This window comes from Octodon degus, unplaced genomic scaffold (genome assembly GCF_000260255.1).
Source record: "Octodon degus isolate 3935 unplaced genomic scaffold, OctDeg1.0 scaffold00192, whole genome shotgun sequence".
Classification (NCBI taxonomy): domain Eukaryota; kingdom Metazoa; phylum Chordata; class Mammalia; order Rodentia; family Octodontidae; genus Octodon; species Octodon degus.
In genome coordinates this window covers 2058387-2071722 of record NW_004524768.1, presented here as the reverse complement: position 1 = coordinate 2071722, position 13336 = coordinate 2058387, and the positions used below count along the sequence as shown (strand labels likewise).

The 13336-nt window shown below is 47.9% G+C and overlaps 1 pseudogene; it reads right to left on the bottom strand.

Annotated features, from left to right (window-relative positions):
• Positions 1–12712: 12712 nt before the first annotated feature.
• LOC101592771 lies at positions 12713–13305 on the bottom strand (annotated as a pseudogene).
• Positions 13306–13336: the final 31 nt, after the last annotated feature.

Sequence of the window (13336 nt, the reverse complement as noted above, 5' to 3'; positions counted from 1 at the left end):
AAGACCTCATGCAGGCATAGGTGGGGCTTTTTCAAGAGAGTGGCTTCATGGGTAGCTGGATCTAGTGTGTGTGAAGCTGGACCTGATTCATGTGCAGGGCTAGGATCAAGGGCACTAAGGTTAGAGGTGTGGGTGCTGCCCGCCCTGAGTAGCCTGGGTAAACATAAGAGAAGGAAGATCTGTGGGTGACACTTGCTTGTCTTACTCCTTTCTGCACTCCATGAACTGTTTCTCCTCTGTAGGCCCCTCTGCCACACCACCCTGCCTTGAGGTCGGCTGACTGTGCACCAAAATCACTACCAACTGTGAGCCAAATACAGCTTTCCTCCCTTAAGTTTAGGTGTCAAGTATTTTGTCTCAACAACGAGGAAAGTAACTAATACACTATTCCACTGACTTTGAGGATGAAAAACTAGAGAGCCTCGGTAGACCCGGGGTATGGGGAGGCTGTAGAACTGATTTCTCAGATTCTGCATGCAAAAGAGGGTGGCAGAAGCACACTTGGAAATAGCACTGAGGTGCTCAGGTGTTCCATGTGACTCAGAACCCCAACAGAAGGCCGGGGCCCTCCCAGGGTCAAAGGATGATCATTTTGGCTAAATTATTCTGTAAGGAAGTTATGAAATCCAAATCGCTAGTGGCCCACTCAGGTCAACAGTAATATCTTAACAGCTAAATTGAGTTATAATTCATGTAGTGTGCAGCTCGCTTGTATAAAGATCAGCACTCATCCCGTACCCTTTTGAAGAGACTATTCTTTCCTGCATTTAGTGGACACTGCACCCCTGTAGTGAGTCAGTTGGCCATAGGTTGATGGGTCTACATCTGAATTCCAGTTCTGTTCTCCAGGTCTACATGTTTGTCCTTTTACAGGCGCTGTACTCCTTTGATTGTGCAGGCTCTGTGCTAAGTTTGTGATGAGGAAAGGAGAGTCCATCGACTCTGAGCTTGTTAAGGTTGACGGAGATGGGGGCCGGAGAGATGGCTCAGTAGAATAAGTGCTTCCCTGGCAAGCACAAGGGCCTGAGTTCAATCCCCAGTTCCACTAAAAAAATAAAAAAAATAAGGTTGACGGAGATATTTGGAAGCCTTTTGCAAATCCATATGAATTTCAGAATCAGATTTTCCATTTCTGCCAAAAAGACTACTGCAACATTAATAGTACAGATGGAGCTTTGCCTGTAGATCATTTAGGGCACTATTGACGGCATGACAATTTGAAGACTTGTCTATCCACTTTCTTACATCTTCCTTAATTTCAAGCAATTCTTTTTTAAGTATTTTAGAACTCATCTAGAAGCCTGTACTGGTTAATACATTATGACAACTTGAGAAGTTTAGAAGTTTAATTAAGTGACTCAGCAGAGATCCTGGATTCTTAGTTTGTAAACATCCTCATCCTGGGGAAGAGGAGGGCAGGAACACTGTGTGAGTTCTACACTCCCTGCCCCAGGGTAGCTTGTTTATAAGATAAGGAGGAGAGAGAGGCTGGCTAGAAGCTGCAGCTGCTGCCCTTGCCATTGCTCTTCACTGTTCTCTACTGCCATGAACTGCTGCTCTGAGCCAGCTGAGGATAGACTGAAACCCCCACTAGCTGTGGGCTAAATAAACCTTTCCTTCCTTCATTTTGGGTGTCAGGTATTTGTCCCAGCAACCAGTACAAAGTAACTGAGACAAAGCCAAATGGAACAATTGCTCTTATTAGAAGTCGATTGTCTTACTGATGTTTGCTGAGTACCCTACTCTAGTTCAGCAGTTAATAACAACAACGCATGGGAAATCAAGGATCAGGAATTTTTTGTGGCTTTCCAAGGAGTGTTAATTAGACAAGACACCTAAAAGTAGGTTCTCTTATACCATATAAGAAAAATTAAAATTATTTTTAGAAAGAAACAAAGTTTCACAAATATGATCTGGGAAGAAATATCCAGTATGTTTGTCAAGTAGCTGTTTCCTCCCCTGTCCAAAGGGGTTACACAAATCTGTTAAACAAAGAGGAACAATCAAAAAGAAAATTGAGCAAGGCCTATTTATAAATAATATGGAAAATTGGCTAATAAACAAACTGATGCTGACACTCATTCACATCTTAATATAAGGACGCAAAATGCCATGTTTCACCTATCAGACGGGCCTTCTAACGACAAAGTTGAGTAACAACGTGGGTGATGTACAGGCAATTAGGAGATTCCTATCTACTCTTCAGCTTATAAACCGCTTCAGCTTTTTGGAGAGGGATTTGTCAATATTCACTAAAACTTTGAGAGAAAATAGCCTTTCACCCAGCAGTGGTTTTGCTCAGGATCTACCCTACCATTGTGCTCACAAAAGTATGAAAAATTATGGAAAATAGTTTTTAAGTGTCAAAAGCCAAGCACAGTTAAGAAAAAAGCTGACTACTCATGAACCAAGAACTGTAAAAATGTCATGCTGTATCCACTCAATAAAATACTATACATTTAAAAACTGATAGCAATCCCGTTATTCACATATGTATTAAGCGCTTTGGTTTATTTGTACGTATGAGTGTAGCTAAGTCTCAATAGTGTGTTATAAAGTAATAGATGAAAAGGGTTAGAGAGTGTAAATATTATTATAAAATGGTGGACTGGCAGAGTGGTGCACCCCTATAATCCCAGCGCTCACTCAGGAGGCTGAGGATCATTGTGAGTTCAAGGCCAGCCTAAACCGCATAGTGAAACCTGGATTCAAAAAGAAAAAAACATAAATAATTAAGGGTCCTGCCCTCACATGCCGAGGGCACCTCGAGGTAGCCATGTGCTGTGGAGGCTTTGGAGCTAGCCACGCAGGAAACTGCAGAAGTACAACAAATCAGAAATGATCGCAGAGACTGCTTCAGTACTGCTCCTGTGATTCCGTGTTTAATAGAAATGGAAGAGCAGGCCTGTTACGGTCTGGATGGGAATTGTGTCCCCACCCCCTTGTGCACAAAGGCTGAGTGTTGGAAGGGGAGCAGGTCACAGCAGTGCTAGGCTCATCCACTGAGGACGCCAGCCTATGGCATCACTGAGAGAGCTCTGAGCAGGAGGGGAGGCCTAGGTCCAGGATGGCCGACCTTTGGGGGACTGGAGGCGAGTGTCCAAACTGCACCCCAAAACCTAGTTATGTGTGGGGTAGTACCAACACTGCCATTGAGCCTGGATACTGAGGATGTAGTTTAGAGGAAGAAAACCAACTCTTACATTAACCTCTTTTATCATAAAAAAGAAACACTTTAATGTGCATGCTATGGATTCACCACCAGTGGCCTAGGTGAGGGGAGTTGGCTTGAGGTCTTCTTCCTGTCTCTGGCCCCTTCCTCTCTGGCTCCGTTCCCCTTCTCTCCCTGCTGGCTGCCGTGAGGCAAACGGTTTGCTCACCTACATCCATGCTTCTGCCTAGCTGCAGGCCCAAAGTAGTGGAGCCCCTCAGGATGGACCCACCCTCTGCAGCTGTGAGCCAAATAGCCCTGTCCTCCTTCCAGCTCCTGTTCTCAGGCATTTTGTCACAGTGACCACAAACTAACACAGATATGAACACAAAATCAAGTTGACATCTCTATCACATTACTGTATTACAATTTAAAAGACAAATTAATATAATATATCTTACAATGATAGGTCACAGCCAGAGAGATTTGCTTCATTTATAATGGGCAAGGAAGTCATACATACAAGTAATAAATAATTCCCCATAAGCTCATATTTAAAAAACAAACATTTGAATAGGAAAATGGGCAAAATGCATGAAAAGTAATTTTTAAAGAAAAATATTAATGTATAATAAAATACATTAAAAAATGGTTAACAAGCTTGCTTTGACCTGGCCACCCAGGGAAGAAGGTTCCAGTCACTCTGGTAGTGGCCCACTAAGATCTCCAGCCAAGAGTCAAGGCTCCCAGGGAAAATTTGTCCACTTACACAAGATTCCTTCATGTGCTGTCAGTAATAGTGGGGATTTTGGAAACAACTTGAGTGTCCATTAATAGATGTGTGGACAGAGAGTTTCCTGGGCTTGTATGCTGAAAGCACACACCAGCCACACTGCATACTTACACTCAACAGAGAGTCTCTGAAACCTCGTGCTCAGCAGAGAAAGCAGGCAGAAGGAGAGTACAGACGAGCGCCACATGTGTAGCACTCCTCCACAGACAACAGGTTTAGCGTAACTCATCCCACAGGCGAGCAAAGAGGAGGATGTGCCAAGAGCCTCCAAGGGATCCCAGCTCCATGCGCCAAGTTTCACCTCTCGGAAGAACCCCTGAAAGCAAATATGGCCAAATGCAAATGCGCATGAGACGGAGCAGTGGAGAAGGCACTGGGGCACTGGTTGTATTTTATGTTCTCTGTGTTTTCTTAATAAACTTTACAAGGGGTGGTTGTTTCTAATAAATCTGCTATCCAGATGCAGGAACAGCTGTAGGCTTCCAGAAGTTGCGAGGCAAAAGGCCTCACTTGAACCCGGGGACTTATTGTTCTCTCTTTGCACAGCCATTCTCCCCTGAGCCCACACCAGGGATCAAGCCCAGCTGTCACCATGCCTCTGAGGGCTGGGGTTTCATTGGGTATCAAAACAAACTGAGAACACACACCACACACACACACACACACACACACACACACACACACGCTTGGTACTCCAGCACCCTGAACTTACAGTGATACACACACCCTGCTTTGACTCTGTACCTTTGATCCAGAGACCCCCCCTTCCTGGTCTGTCCCACACCTTTCTGTCTGAGATCCTCTAGGTAATCCTTCTAGATGGCAAAGTCGACCAGCTCCTGAAAGCCTGCCTGGCTCCCAGCATTGGGTATAAAGTAGAATGCTCCTTCACTACTGATAATGGATGATCTGGAGGGTGAATGTTCCCCCAAAGACGGACATTAGACACCATTGTGAGCCAACACTAGCCCAGGGCTGGAAATAGTAAGCACACCTAGTATTTTTCTATTAGAGGAAAGGACTAATTTGTTTTAGCTCCTGCCCTTATGGCATTCCTTGGGTAATGATCCATATTTAAATGAATCCATGCCAGCTGAGCTTACCACCCACTAAGAAATACTGTCTTCTCCTTCAGAAGCCAGATAGATGGCACTGGAGAAAAGCACCTGACAGATCCCCAGGGCTGCAGTGACCTCTCACAAATGGTCCTGACAGTGGCCATGGATAGCCTTAGCCTTTGCTTCTTGTCTCAGAACACCCACCATCAAGCAAGAGGATGGGAAGCTCTGCCCACCGTTCCAGTGCCTCATCCTTCCGTGCTTGCCTGCATTTGACTCCAGAAACTCATCAATATTTCTAGCTCAATGTTCTTGCTGGTGTCTATGGTGGCAAAGCATTGGGTCCCCTGGCCCTGGTTGGCCCTGGAGTCTCTTCACAAAGGCCACTTTCCCTGTAGCCCTAGTTCTCTAAAAGGCACACAGAGAGGTATAAGCTGCCACTTCTTTAGCCTTCTCCTCACTCTGAGGTTGGGGTTCCCAACATGTAGAACTAAACTCTACCTAGATCCCATCATCTACGGTCAATTCTTTGGACACCTCAGCATCTTTTGAATGTGATGTGACAGCATTTGTGTTCATCAGCTTTTCAGCTGGCATAAATAAACTTACAAAGAAACAAGGTTTATTTGGATTCATCACTGGGTCCACTTGCTCTGGGCATATGACAGCATAGAAAGTTGGAGCATGTGACAAAGCGAACCACTCCCCACACGGCCAGAAAGTGAAATAGGTGAAGCTAAAGGGGTCCACAGTCTCCTTCAAGGACATACTGCTAGTGACCCAAGGTCCCCCCATGTCCTGCATCCTCATGTTTCCACTGCCGACCAATAGCACCCATTTGGGGCCCAAGCCTTCACCACCTATCCCTTAAGGAAAACAAAGTCAGGCCATCCCTGACCATCCCTCTGGGGTTCCACCATTCATCTTCAGGTCTGGGTCCACAGCCTCTCGCAGCAACTGTCAGCCACACCAGGGGAAAAAATTCTGTTCATGAATGTCTAGTGACTTCATTGATAATGCTAAACACTAGAAGCTGCGTGAATGTAGACCACAGTGAATGGACAAGACACCATAGCCAACACTGTTATGGTTTGCCTTTGGATGACCCTGAAGTCTCATGTGGTGGGGGAGGGTGGGCTTTGCAGAGGCACTGAATCTAGAGCCTGTGATTAATTCATGGTCTAAGGCTGGGAATAAAGATGTGGCTGCTGCAGCCACCCTATGGTGTACAGCCTGCATATAATATGAGTATCAGAAAAAGGCTTGCCTTTCCTCTCCTCCTCCTCTGCCATTGTTCTGGCTGTCCTACGAACTGTTGTCCCTCTGCCCTTGGCCACCCTGCCTTGGAGCCAGCCAGCTATGGACCAAAACCTACACAACCTGTGACCTGAATAAACCTTTCATCCTTTAACTTCTCAGTGTTGGGGATTTTGTCCCAGCAACCAGAAAAATAATTCAGACAAACACACAGCACTGAAAAGAGGAGCTACTTCATCTGGCTCGAGGCTTCAGGGATCCATTCCAAGGCAGAAATGTCATAGAAGGGTGTGGCGGAGCATCTGGGCAGCAAAGCAGAATAGTGCCGGAGAGGACAGAGCCGAGGCAGGGGCAGAAGCCAAGGCCACACCTCCACCACCCACTCAGACACAGCAGAAGTCCCCCAGACCAGGCACTCCCATGCCAACCACATTGCCATTGTGGAATTCTGCACCCATGAGCACTGAGCAGCCACGGAATGGAATGAACTACTGATGCCCAGAACAAAGCAAGGGAGTCTCTGAATTGTTCCAAGTGAAAGGAGTCCGATAAAAGGGAGTACATATGGTGGGATTTTATGCATATAAAACTATAGAAAAGGCCAGCTGACCTGCAGTGGCAGAAAGCAGACTAGCAGCTGCCTGCGGGTGGGATGGACTGATGCAAGGGAACTTTTAGGATGGTGACTGTGTCGATACCTTGACTGGGTGGCGGTTTCACAGTCAGGTGTATGTCTCCCACTCAGCATGTTGTGTACTATTAAAAGTGGGGTTATTTGTATGGTATATAATTATAGCTACAAAAATACCAACAGAGAAACGTGTGGAAGGCTGAGGCGCAGGGAAGCAGGGGGCTTCCTGGTTGAATGGAGAGGCTCTGCCAAGTTCTGCCTAGTGGTTCCCATCTAAGAGAGCAGCCCGCCTGTTGCCATAGCATTTAACTTCTGAAGAAAACCTGGACATTACAAATTAGATTAAGGGGGCCAGAGAGATAGCTCAGCGACATAAGCACCTGCATGGTAAGCCCAAGGTCTCAAGTTCAATCCCAAGTACCCAAAAAATAAAAAACTTAAAGAATAAATAAAATTAAACTGAATGTGCCTCTTTTTTTTTTTTTTTTTTTTTTTTTTTGCAGAACCGGGGATTGAACTCAGATCCTTGTGTTTGCCAGTCAAGCGCTTATCCTATTGAGCCATCTCCCCAGCCCCTTGAATGTGCCTCTTTTAAATCATTGCTGTGTTTTTCCAAAGATGGCATAAAAAGTAATGATGTGAGCAAGCCAATAGCTCATGTATTATGGCTCCCAACATAAACGTCAATGCATGTGAAACATGCTAATACATGTTAGTGTGACAATCATCCAAGCTCTAGAACCTAAATACTTGATTCAAATTTGTTCTCTTCTCACTAACTTGAGTAAATTTCTTATTCTCTTGGTGTACCACTTTCCTCCTCTGCAATGTAGGATTGTACGTATACTGTGGTGCCTTTGCCCACTTAGGGTGCATAAGTATCAGTCTGTCACTTGGGAGAGGGGCCTGAAGTATTGCACAGGCTCCATGGTTGTTGCTGCTGCAGAGATCTCTTCTCACAGACCCAGCTCCTGAATTTCTTCGAGAAGAAGCCCTGTCCTCAGACATCTGAACTTAGAATTACTGAACAAAAAATGTAATAATGAGCTGGCAGATGGCCTTCAGAAATGTCAGCGTGTCTCTTGTGAGTGCATCACTGGTGCGGTGCGGTGTTGGGAGGGTGCTGACTTGCTTTCTGGTTGTCACTCTGCATCTTGACTTTTGGGTGCTATGATCCCATTACCAGCTAACCCAGGCAGAGGAGAGAAGGGTGGAGGCTGAGTGCACTGCACAGACAAGCCCCTTGGGTCAGGCTTGGCCTCAGCCCTTGGTGCTCAAAACCATGACCCAAGGCTGCTGGACATCAGCTGAGCTCCCTGCACTGTAGGGCTCAGACTCAGGCAGAGGCACACTCACTGGTGAGGGCTGTTCAGAGTCTGCCCCACTATGCCCTGTGACTAGAATGGTTGAGCAGCAAGCCTTCCTGGGGAAGGCCCGGGCTCCTCTGAGTCAGGCCCACATCTAGGTAAGGCAGCACCTTCCTGTTCTTGGCTCTGTGCATGGTCTTGGTCTCCAGCAGAGCCATCTGGGAGTGTGTAAATGTTCTCCATCTGTAAGGTCCAGTTAGCTCCTGCGAGCCGCATGAGTGCTGAGGGCATGCAGTTCATTTTCATGAATTGAAGTTTAAATGCAAGTGCCCATAAGCGGGTAGGGACCGTGGTATTGGACAACACAGTCTAGACACAGAGCGTGAGTGCTTCCTTCTGTCGCAGCTTCACACAGGGAGCCCACACAGAGTGTCGGGGTGAGGAACAGATGGTGACAACCCACTGCAGGTGAGGTCTGTCCCCAGAGTCTTACATAACCATCTTGTGAGCTATCTTCTCCATTGTCTGGAAGGAGAAACTGAGGCAGAATAAGATGAGGCTTTCCCAGCCTTGCCCAGCGATAGGGAGGGTAGCCTCAGCTGCACGGTGAGGCCCCACCATCTGACTATCACGCTTGCACCTGGCACCCTGCACAAGGCTGGGCAGCTTCCCGAGCTGTTCTATAGACTGCTTTGCCATGAGCAAAGCTCCCACCCCCTGAGCTGACCCCTCCCCCAGCTGGCCCAGCTCAGGCTTATCTGGGCATCATCTGGGCTCTTCTTTTTCGGACCATCTGTCCCCCAGGAGACCTTGGCTTCCGCCCAGAATGTGCTGGCTGAGTGTTCACAGAGTGCATATTTTGGCTCCCAACTTGGCTCTGGGTGTCCACGGCCCCAGAGAGAGAGAGAGAGAGAGCTCTGGGGCTCTGGCAGCCAGGCTGTCTGGGAGCATTGTTCCTGGCATTGTTGTGGAAAATAAGGAGATAGGGCCTGCCTAGGCCCTGGGCTAACCCAGAGGACTTGCGGAGAGCACAGATGTCCAATTTAGGGTTCTCCATGAGCTCACTGGCTCACACCTGTGCCCTGTAGGGGGGCCTGTGTTTGTGGTACTGTCACCACTGAGCAGATGGATGCAGTGGAGGCTGGAAGCCACAATCAGAGACTGAATGCTCGTGCGGTGGGCGCCGCTCCCAGCTGGTCGTGTGGAGGAGCTCCCCGCCATTCGCTGGGCAGATCACTGAGTTTGGATTGCAGATCATGATCCTGATGGAGCCAGTCTGATAAAGATTAGCTGGAAACCTCTTCTGACGTCTTTCTTCTTTCTCCAGGAAGTTCTGGCTTTGGGCAATTTGCATGCGAGCTCACACTCTCTTGCTTCCCAACCACGTTAACTGATGCTGCTGCCCCTGCACACGTGGGATGATTTCCAGGTCTGGGGCTCAGGCTGCTGTGTCAGACATGGCGGGTGCTCACCAATGCCTCAGCACACACCTGCACACAGTGACCAGCCTCCCTGGGGTATGTAAAGCCCTGTAACTAAGCTCTGGCCTGCAGTGTGTGAGCAGAACTGTGAGTGGAAGATGGAGTCACAGGAGCAGCCTGGATCCCTGCAGGACCACACACAACAGAGAACCCGTGCCAGGACACACAGAACTATGTTGCAGGGAGACTCACATCTTCATCCCAGCAAACCCTTGCAATTCTGGGGAGTCTCATGCTCCTAAATCCCCAGTCTCTTCATGCTGGCAGCAGTTGTCCTTTCTGTAGAACCCACGGAGAAGAGCTCAGCACAGGCAATGTGAGTTTCAAAACAATTCTGGCTAAGTTTACTTTTCTTAGACCAAGTTTCTAGACACGGAACTTGATCTTAACAGCTGCAATAGGGTTAAAGCATGGTAAAGCGCTCCAACAGCTAGTGGTGAGGGAGCAACTGGGCTCTGAGAGAAGGGAAAACACTTGCTTCTGCAGCTCAATTCCATCACTCCTCTTGGTCTCTGGACAAAGACCATATTTAAGACTGTCAACACTGTTTGGGATAAACACAATGCAAGGATGTAATGTAAATGGGGGACCAGCCAAATAGCTCAGCAGTTTAAGCACCTGAAAGCAGGCACAGAGGCCTGGGGTTCAATCCCTAGGCCTGCCATCTGGCCCCAACCCCCGGGAGTGCACTGAGATGGCAATTGAGACTGGGCGTGGTGGTGCACGCCTATAATCCCAGCTCTTGGGAGGCTGTAAACAGGCAGATCACTACGAGTCCATTCTAGTAGTGAAACTCTGAACATCCTGTAGAACCTTCCTTAAAATACAATAATAATAATAATAATAATAATAATAATTAATAATAATAATAATAATAATAACGGGTTGGGATCTTTCCCCTTTACAGGAATGCCATGGTTAAATATCTGTATATACAATGCATTGAGAACTGTTTTGCAGGGCAAATATATGCAAGGCTCTTAAACTAGAAATGAGATTGAGAGGACCAGGGCTAGAATGTGGTAGTTGCAGGAAAAGGACTTCCAGTAGAGGTGGAGTGCCATGGGTTGAGCCCTGTCCAACCCTGAGGGTTGTCTTAGGAGTCTGAATTGTTTCTATGAAGCACAAGGAGAAACCATGGGACGGTTTTAAGCATGACTGCGCATGAACTGGTGGTCCAGGTCAGGAAACGCAGCATAGATTGGGACAGAGAGCCTAGGAAAGGAGGGCAGGAGGAGCACTGGCAGACTTGGAGTTGAGACAGCAAAGTGCTTCCAAGCCCGTGAGAAGGAGGCTGCGCAGAGCTGATCTGAAGTTCTTGGGAAGGTAGCAAAAGAAAGCAACCAGAATGGCAGTGAGTTTCACATGGGTAACAGAGAATAAAAATCAGCTGTGGTCCACGTGGAAAAGCAGAAGATGCAGACTAAGTTGGCTTTGAAAACCTGATGATGGCTTCCGCCACAGCAACCATTGAAAAAGAGTAGCCATGGCCCTCCGCTATCCCATGGCCGTGGGCCTCAACAAGGGCCACAAGGTGACTAAGAATGTGAGCAAACCGAGGCACAGCCGCCGCCGCGGACGTCTCACCAAACACACCAAGTTCGTGCGGGACATGATGCGGGAAGTGTGCGGCTTCGCCCCCTATGAGCGGCGCGCCATGGAGCTGCTCAAGGTCTCCAAGGACAAGCGCACCCTCAAGTTCATCAAGAAAAGAGTGGGGACGCACATCCGCGCCAAGAGGAAGCGTGAGGAGCTGAGCAACGTGCTGGCCGCCATGAGGAAGGCAGCTGCCAAGAAGGACTGAGCCCCTCCGGAATAAAGCTTTGGAAAAAGTTCAAAAAAAAAAAAAAGAAAGAAAACCTGATGATGAAGGCATGAAGGCGAAGGAGGGACCTTAGTGGAGCGCATGGGGGAAGGAAAACACAAATAGCCAAGGGAATCTGTTTTGATCAGGAAAACCTCAGCAGGGTTGACGGGTGAGGGAGGCAGCCTTCTGCATCTCCTAGTTCTTGGCAGTGTGCTTTTTGCTGTAGTAGGTTTTAAAAATTTATTCATTGTGTGTTTTGTTCACCTCTTTGTGGAAAATAAAACTCTTCATCTACAAATAACTTCCCAAGATGCTAATGGCCCTCAAAGATCCCCCCCCCCAGAGATGCAGAGCACGCCTATTGATAGAACTTCGCCACCCTCCCAGGTACATACTCTACCACAGAAAAGCAGAATCATTTGAAAGGTGACTAAAGAAAGGTACTGTACACAACTGCCATCTAGGCATGAGTGACGCCCCACAGTCCTAGCACATGAGTTTACTCTCCCATTTTACAGATGCGCAGGCAGAGGGAGCTTCTCCTAGGCCAAGCCCACCTTCCAGAGCAGCAAGACAGAGCTAGCAGCAGTCCTTCCCTCGGCAGGTCACATGCCAGCGCGCACCTCACACGGGGTTTTCTGTCAGAAAGGCTGTCTACATATGACAAACTGTGTCCCAGAGGCCCAGGCCTCCCCACTCTGGGCAGTGACGGCGTCCTGCGAAGCAGTCCGTGCTTACTTGCGTGACTTTGTGGGAACTTCTTTGGATTTATTCCACTTGCCAAATTTGGAAGCTTTGCAGCTATTGCTTCTTCAGATACGCCTGCAGCCTCACGTCCTCCCTCCCCGTTCAGGGCTCAGACGGGAATGCTTCTGCTAGGACTTTCATCGCTGTGTCACGTGTCGCTGAGTAATTTTTGCCTTTTTTTTCTCTGTCCGTTCACTTTCTCTTCTGTCACTCTGGTTGGGTGAATTCTACCTTTCTGTCCTTAAGTTTACAATTCTTCTTTGCCATCTCCCCTCTTGTTTTAAGTTCATCTGCAACGTTTTGGCTTTATTATGGTTTAGTTTTTTTTATTATTATCTGTATGTACGTATGTATGTACGTATGTATGTATGTATTTGGTGCCTCTGTTTTTCAGATCTGAACTTTTCATCTTTCTTTTCCCTTTCCCCTTTTTTGAATGGACGAGAGCTCTTTTATTTGGGACCTGTCTACTCTCTGTACTCACAGGGCACTACTTCTTCGTCTCCTCCTGGGACAGGGTCTGATGGTCTCTTCCTTCTTGGCTTGCAGGCGCTCCTCACGGCGCTGGCACGCTTCCTTGGTCTTTGACCTGCGAGCCTCGGCCTGATCGCCAGACGCTTTTGGCGGGCCTTGTCCGCTTTGAGCTTGTGGATGTGCCCCATGAGGATCTGCTTGTTCTTGAACACATTCCCTTCCACCCTCAGGTACAGGCTGTGGTACATGTGCCGGTCGATCTTCTTAGATTCCCAGTAGCTCCGGAGGTGCTTGCGCAGGATCCGCATTGTGCAGCTCCTCATCACCTTCTCTGGCATCCAGACGTTGGCCGTACCCTTCCGCTTACCGATGCCCATGTGCCTGCCCTTCTGGCGAGCCACGGTGTTCTTCCGGCATCGCTCCTGAGAATGGACCATCACGGGCTTGCGGATGATCAGCCCATCTTTGATCAATTTCTGGATCCGCTGACAGGAATTGGCTGGCTATTTCATTGGTCTCATTGGGGTCCAACCAGACCTTCTTTTTGCCACAGCAAAGAATGCTGGAGGCAGCCTCCTCTGAAGCCTGAGCATATTCATGGCTGCAGCCACCGCAGCAAAAGGAAAGCCT